Raw genomic sequence first — 7,915 nt, forward strand, 5'->3', positions numbered from 1 at the left:
CAGCTGTTTCAAAGACATCTCCAGGGACCCTCAAAGCACTCTAGTCCTATCTCCAACACTCATGCACTATGTGAACTGGGGAAAATCACTCCATCTGTTGGAGCTTCAGGTTCCCCAGCTCTATGGCTATAAGCATAGTACTTCCCTCCCAGCGCAGTTGTGACACTTCGATGTGTTTGTGCAGACGCGCCAAGTGGCACAGCACAGGGCATGGCATGCAGTAAGCACTCAAGAAGCGGTGGCTGCCCTGTGACCTCTGGGGTCCCACACAAGCACCTGTGCCTTAGGAGGGAGATCACCAATCCCACACAGTCTGTCAAAGATGAAGAGACACTTTAGCGTTGAATTGAAAGATCGTTGTGAGTATTTTCACAAGCTGGCAGGCAGCTGTGAGTGGATAAGAACCCTTCTCCCATCGCTTTGCAGACATCGATAAATAACTTGGCACCCTCGGTGGAAGGATAGATTCTGGAGATTGCTTCAGATGGCTTCCAGAAACAAAAGCTTGTTGTGCAAATGTAATGACATCATTTTGATAAGGAATTGATTCTCACTGTCCAACCCTATCAGAGAAGGAGCTCATGTCACTCTTCTGAACTCCCAATGTTCAACTGTCTACTGGATACCATCACTTGGATGTCTAACAGGCATCTCAAACTCAGTGTGTCCCAAACAGAAATCCCGATCCTTCCCCCCCCCCCCCGAAATCTGCTCTATTTGTGGCCTTTCCCGTCTCAGCCAATGGCAATGCCATCCTTCTATTTTCTAAGGCCAAAAATCTTAGAGTCATCCTTGATTGTTTTTCCACATCTGGTCAATCTCTGTGACTCCGCCTTTGAAATATCTCCAGAATCCAACCACTTCTCCCCATTTCTACCACTAATATCCAAGGTACCATCCTCTCTCACCTGGATTACTGCAGATGCCTCCCTACTGGGGTCCTTTCTCCATCACAGTCAAGACTCAGCAGCCCCAGTGATTTTGTTCAAAATTAGTCAAATCGTGTTAAAACTCTCCTCAAAATCCTCAGTGCCCCTTTATCTGTTCCAGAGTTGTATCCTAAATCCTATAAGACTCCCCATGAGCCATCTCCCTTCTACCCTTCTGACATCACTTCCATCGCTCTCCAGTCTCATAGTTTTGGATGAAGATTCCAGACATGCGCTCCCCTTTCAAATTTGCACTGGCTCTTCCCTTTGCTGGAATGCTCTTCCTTCAGGTATTTTCATGGCTTACCCCCTCACATTCTGTAAATCTTTATTCGAGCGTGGCCTATGTATGGAACAAGGTTGACCCTGACCATCCTCTCTGAAACTGCAACCTAGCCCCGAACCCAGATCCCTCTCACCCTGTTTCTATTTTCTTCCCGTAGCTCTTACCACCTTGTAACATATTATGTAATCTATTTATTTAGTATATTTATGGTTCATTGTCTGTCTTCCCCCTCTATAATGGAAGCGTCATGCGGGCAGGGATGTTCCCCTGTTTCATTCATTGGTGTAACTCTTCTTTTCTGGCGCAATGTTTGGTGAAATAGTAAATGTTTGTTTAATGAATGAACCCAAGGACTTTCTGAGTATAAAGAGAGATTCTCACTGCTGGATTTTAAAAAAATCTGAAAATGAGAATCCTCTAATTACTTTCTTGTTTAGAATTTCATCTTCATCCAAAACCGAGCAGCACTGAGATGAAGGGCTTGTTCTAATAGCTCATAAATACTCCTTTCTCTTTACCGAGGAGCGTGGCGCTAACATGCTATACTCTCCCATTTTAAAAAAAGAGGTCGCTCAACAGAAGTAAAACTGGAAAATTCAAAAGTTTATGGAAATTCAACAATAAACTCTTAAATAGCCAATGATTGAAGAAATCACAAAGGAAATTAGAGAAGACTTAGATAGAAATGAAAATGGGGGCGCCTGGGTGGCGCAGTCGGTTAAGCGTCCGACTTCAGCCAGGTCACGATCTCGCAGTCCGTGAGTTCGAGCCCCGCGTCAGGCTCTGGGCTGATGGCTCGGAGCCTGGAGCCTGTTTCCGATTCTGTGTCTCCCTCTCTCTCTGCCCCTCCCCCGTTCATGCTCTGTCTCTCTCTGTCCCAAAAATAAATAAAAAACGTTGAAAAAAAATTAAAAAAAAAAAAAAAAAAAAGAAATGAAAATGAAGGCACAAATACCAAAACTTATGGGACACAGCAGAAGCAGTGTTAAAGGGGAAATTTATAGCTATAAATGCTTGTACTGAAAAACAAGAAAGATCTTGGGGAGTCTGGGTGGCTCAGTCAGTTAAACGTCTGACTCTCTGATTTTGGCTCAGGTCGTGATCTCACGGTTTGTGACTTTGAGCCCCACATGGAGCTCTGCACTGACAGCTCAGAGCCTGCTTGGGATTCTCTCTCTCCTCTCTCTCTGCCCCTCCCCCCCCTTGCATGTGCATGCACGCACTCTCTCTCTCTCTCATACACACAAAGTAAATACATAAACTTTAAAGAAATAAAATAAAGGAGCGCCTCATTCGGTTAAGCCCCCAACTTTGGCTCAGGTCATGGTCTCATGGTTCCTGAGTTCCAGCCCCACATCAGCCCTCTCTCTGCCCCTCCCCCACTCATGATCTGTCTCTCTCTCTCTCTCTCTCTCTCTCTCTCAAAACAAATAAATAAACATTAAAAAATAAAAAAAAACAAGAAAGATCTCAAATCAACAATTTAAGTTTACAACTTAAGGAACTAGAAAAAGAACAGACTAAACCCAAAGCTAGCAGAAGGAAGGAAATAATAAAGATTAGAGCAGAGATAAATGAAATAGAAAATAAAAAAACAATAGGGAAAAATCAATGAAATCAAAAGTTGGCTCTTTGAAAAGATTAGCAAAATCGACAAACCTTTAGTTAGATGGACTAAGAGAAAAAGAGAAAAGACTCAAATTACTAAAATTGGAAATAAAAGTGGGCATTACTACTGATTCTAGAGAAATAATAAGGGTTATAAGAGAGTACTGTAAACAGGTTGGATACTATAGATGAAATAGACAAATTCCTAGAAACATAAGACCTTCCAAGATAAATCAGGAAGAAATAGAAAATCTGAATAGAGATGTAACTAGTAAGGAGATTGAATCAGTAATCGGAAATTTTCCAACAAAGTAAAAGCTCTGGGCCTGATACTTTCAGTGCTGCATTCTACCAAACATTTATTAGCTTATTCTCTCTCTCTCTCTCTCTCTCTCTCTCTCTCTCTCTTTTTCTCAGTAAGCTCTATGCCCAACATGGCGCTTGAACTCACGACCCTGAGATCAAGAGTTTCATGCTTTACCAACTGAGCCAGCCAGGCACCCCTTAATTCTGTCAAACATTTAGAGAAAAACAAATACCAACCCTTCCAAACTTTTCCAGAAAATTGAAGAGGAGGGAACCCTTCCTAACTCATTCTATGAGGCCAGAATTATTCTGATACCAAAGCCAGACAAAGGCAGTACAAACAACAAAACAAAACAAAACCCAAAAAACCAAACCAAACAAACAAACCAAAACAGACCAATATCCCTTATGAACATTAATGCAAAAAACCTCAATAAAATACTAGCAAACCAAATTCAGCAGCATATTAAAATGATTATACACCATGACCAAGTGGGATTTATTCCTAGAGTAACATTAACAAAATGAAGAAAAAATGTCACATGATCATCTCAACTGATTCAGAAAAGCACTTGACAAAATTCAAACCTTTTCATGAGAAAAAACACTTAACAAACCATGAATAGCAGCCACCTTAACATAATAAAATTTATATATGAAAAACAACCACAAACATCACACTCAATGGTGAAAGACTGAAAGCTTTTCCTCCTAAGATCAGGAACATGGCAAGGATGTCTGCTTTCATCCCTTCTCTTCAGTACAGTCCTGGAAGTGCTAGCCACAGCTATTAGGCATGAAAAATAAATACAAGGTATCCAAATTGGAAAGGAAAAAGTAAAGTCATCTCTGTTCATAGATGACATGATCTTATTTGTAGAAAACCCTAAAGGTTCTACCAAAAAACTTTTAGGATTAATAGATGAATTCAGCAAAGTAGCAGGATACAAAGTCAACTCACATAAATCAGTTGTGTTTCTATACACAAACAATGAACACTCTGAGAGGAAATTACAAAAACAATTGCCTTTATACTAGCATCAGAAAGAATCGAATACTTATGTGTATTTTACCACAATAAAAAATGTTCAAGTACTTTTGGGATGAGCACTGGGTGTTGTATGGAAACCAATTTGACAATAAACTTCATATATTGAAAAAAAATGTTCAAGTAAGTTGTATAATAAAAAAGTGAATAAATAAATGAAATCCTATAGACTAGCAGCAAATAATTGGAAATTAATTTTTAGACATTCAATTTAAAGTAGCACTATAAACCATAAAATACTTAGGGGTTCTTAAAGGGAAAAACACTCTGTCTACTCCTACTACTGTGCACAGTACTTTACTTCTGACACCTAAAGTATGGGTTTTCCCGTACATCAATAATTTTTCCAATTCTCTGTGGATACCAGCTGGGTGGTCTATGATACTACTTATGGTCTTTCCAATGAACATAAAATACTAAGGCACAAACTTAATAAAACACACACAGGATCTGTATGCTGATAATTACACAATGCTGAGGAGAGAAGTCAAAGGAGCAACATACCATGTTCACAGATTGGAACAATCAACGTGGTAAAGATGTCAGGTCTCAGATTGACCTGTTAGTTTAATGCAGTTCCTGTAAAAATCCTCATCATGAATTTTGCTCCATGAAAGACTATATTAAAGGATCAAGAGATAAAGGATAAAGGATAAAGTGTACAGTGAGAGGAAATACTTAAGAGACTGGTATCTAGAATATATAAAGAACTCTCAAAACTCAAAAATTAAAAAAAAATTCACTTAGACACTGGATAAAAGGCATGACAGACATTTCAGGGAAGAGGATATACAGATGGCAAGGAAGCAACCACATGGAAAGATGTTCAACATCATTAGCCATTAGGGAAATGCAAATTAAAACCACAAGAAAGCACTATATGCCTATCTGAAAGCCTAAAATAAAAACTAGCGACAACAGCAAATGCTGGTGAGGATATGAAGAAACTGGGTCATTCGTACATTGTTGGTGGGAGTGTAAAATGGTACAGCCACTCTGGTAAACATGTTTGGCAGATTTTTAAAAAGATTTTATTTGTTTTTTTTTAAGCAATCTCTACACCCAATGTGGGGCTCGAACTTACAACCATGAGATCAAGAATCACATGCTCCACCAGCTGAGCCAGCCAGGTGCCCCCACGTTTGGCAGTTAAAAAAAAAAAAAAACAACCAGATGTGCAGTTACCATATACCCAACAACGGCACTCTTGGATATTTACCCTAGAGAAATGGAATTTTATGTTCACTGAAAAACCTATATGTAACGGCTTTATTAGTAATAGCCCCAAACTGGAAACAGTGCGGACATCCTTCAATGGGTTAATGTCAAATAAACTGTCGTACCTCCACACGATGGAATAGTGTTTGGCAATAAAAAAGAACTAACTGTGGATACATGCAGCAACTTGGATGACTCTCTAGAGAATTATGCCGAGTGAAAAGAGCCAATCCCCAAAGGTTACATTCTATATGATTTTATTTACATAAAATTTTTGAAATGACCAGGCTAAAGACATTGAGAACAGATCACTGGTTGCCAGTAATTGAGGGTGAGGTGAGGGGATAGAGAGGTGAGAGTGAGTATGTTTTTATATTTTTTTAAATTGTAATGTTTTAATTTATTTTTGAGAGAGAGAGGGAGCGGGAGAGAGGCAGAGAGAGAGACAGACAGACAGACAGAATCTGAAGCAGGCTCCAGGCTCTGAGCTGTCAACACAGAGCCCAACGTGGGGCTCCAATTCATGAACCGCGAGATCATGACCCGAGCCGAAGTTGGAAGTTCAACCGATTGAGCCACCCAGGCGCCCCAGAGTGGGTTTGTTTTCAAAAGAACAATGCAGGAGATCCTTGTACTGACAGAACTGTTTTTCTGCAGCTTGACTGTGGTTCTGGATATGGATTCACTACCCTACACGTGTGATAAAATTGCATAGGATTACACATGCGTGCGTGTGCACACACACACACACACGAGTAAAGCAAAACTAGGGAAATCTAAAAAGATCAATGGATTATATCCATGTCAATAACCTGCTTGTGATCTTTTACTGTAGTTTTGCAAGATGTCATCACTGGGGAAAACCGGGTAGGGGCTACATGGGCTCTTTCTGCATCATTTCTTATAACCGCATGTACGTCTCCAATCGTCTCAACACGAAACAATGAAAAATTAAATCCAATCAGGTAACATTGTTCTATTTTCATGATTATTTAGTGTTGAGATGTAAATGAACAAGTCTTCATTATACACATTCAAATGATCACCACCCAAATCAAGACATGGAAAGTTTTCGGCACCCCAGAAAGTTTTCCCATGCCCTCCTGCTATGCTGTCTATATTCAGCTCCTCAAGGGGGTAACCACTGTTCTGATTCATACAACTGTAGACTCCTTGTGCCTGCTTTAGGGCTTTAATGAATGGAATCATATCGAATGTAATGTGTGTGACATTTTCCACTTGGAGTAATGTGTTTGAGATTCATCCATGTTACTAAATGCGGCAACAGTTCATTCCTTCGTACCGCTGAGCGGCATTTCACTATATATTAGCTTGTTGATGGACATTAGGGTTCCTTCCAGTTTGGGGCTATTATGAAGACAGCTGCTACAGACATTCTTGTACAGGTCATTTTGTGGACATTCGTTTTCATTTCTCCTGGGTCAAATACCTGGGAGGGGAGTGGCTGGATCATGTGGTCAGTGTGCGTTTAACTTTATTAGAAACTGCCAAAATGTTTTCCAAACTGATGGCATCATTTGACATTCCCACCTGTTAGGTAGGAGAACCCCTGTTGTTCTTTTCTAAAATTTGATATTGTCAACTTTTTATACTTTAGCCATTCTGGTGGGTATGTAGTGGTGATTAATTTGAATAACAAAAAGTATTAAATAAATTAGAATGATAAACAGTACACAGATATACCAAAAAAAAAAAATCTCAGGGGTCCAGTTTGACATCTTAAGAAGCCCAGCTCAAAGTGATCCCTGTATGATCAATCCCAATTTCCCTCCAACTTATTCCCATATGGACCCTCATCCTCTGCTCGCTGCATGCCCAGGGGCCCAGCCCAGCACCAGTAAGAACCTCCTTCCTGCCTTCCCCACCTCCAACCTTACCCTTGACCCTGATCCTCCTCTGCTCTGAGCCCTTGAGATCAAGCCCACATACTTGGGGTTGCCATTTGAGCCCCCCTCGCCTGTCCAGCCTCATTTCCCATTATTTAAGGTCTGTCTGGCACTTTTCAGCCTTTAAGAACGTTCCAAGAAGCAGGGATACCCTCTCGTGGCCACTGCAGCTTTCTCTCCCTGGAGACAGAAAGTAAATTAGTGGTTGCTGGGGGCTGGGGGCGGGTGGTGACACAAGTTAAGGACGGACTAATGAGTACAGGGTCTCTTTTGGGTGATGAAAATGTTCTGGAATTAGAGAGTGATGGTTGCACAATTTTGTAAATATATTGAATTGTACACTTTAAGAGGGGGAACTTTATGGTATGTGAATTATCTCTCCATAAAGTGGTTATAAAAACATTCAAGAAGGCCCTCACTCTCGGTTGGTGACTCACACTTGCACAACCCTGAGAGTGAGGGCCTTGGATTTTGTGCCCTTCTGTACCCTGGCGGCCCTGGTGGAAGAATGGGGTATTTATCCTCTACCTTCTGATCCTCTTTGATCGAGGGTCACCACCCTGGGGCTTACCTCTCCTGGCTTGTTGTCCAGCCAAACTCAGTGCCATGGACA

This window comes from Neofelis nebulosa, chromosome 9 (assembly GCF_028018385.1).
Source record: "Neofelis nebulosa isolate mNeoNeb1 chromosome 9, mNeoNeb1.pri, whole genome shotgun sequence".
Classification (NCBI taxonomy): domain Eukaryota; kingdom Metazoa; phylum Chordata; class Mammalia; order Carnivora; family Felidae; genus Neofelis; species Neofelis nebulosa.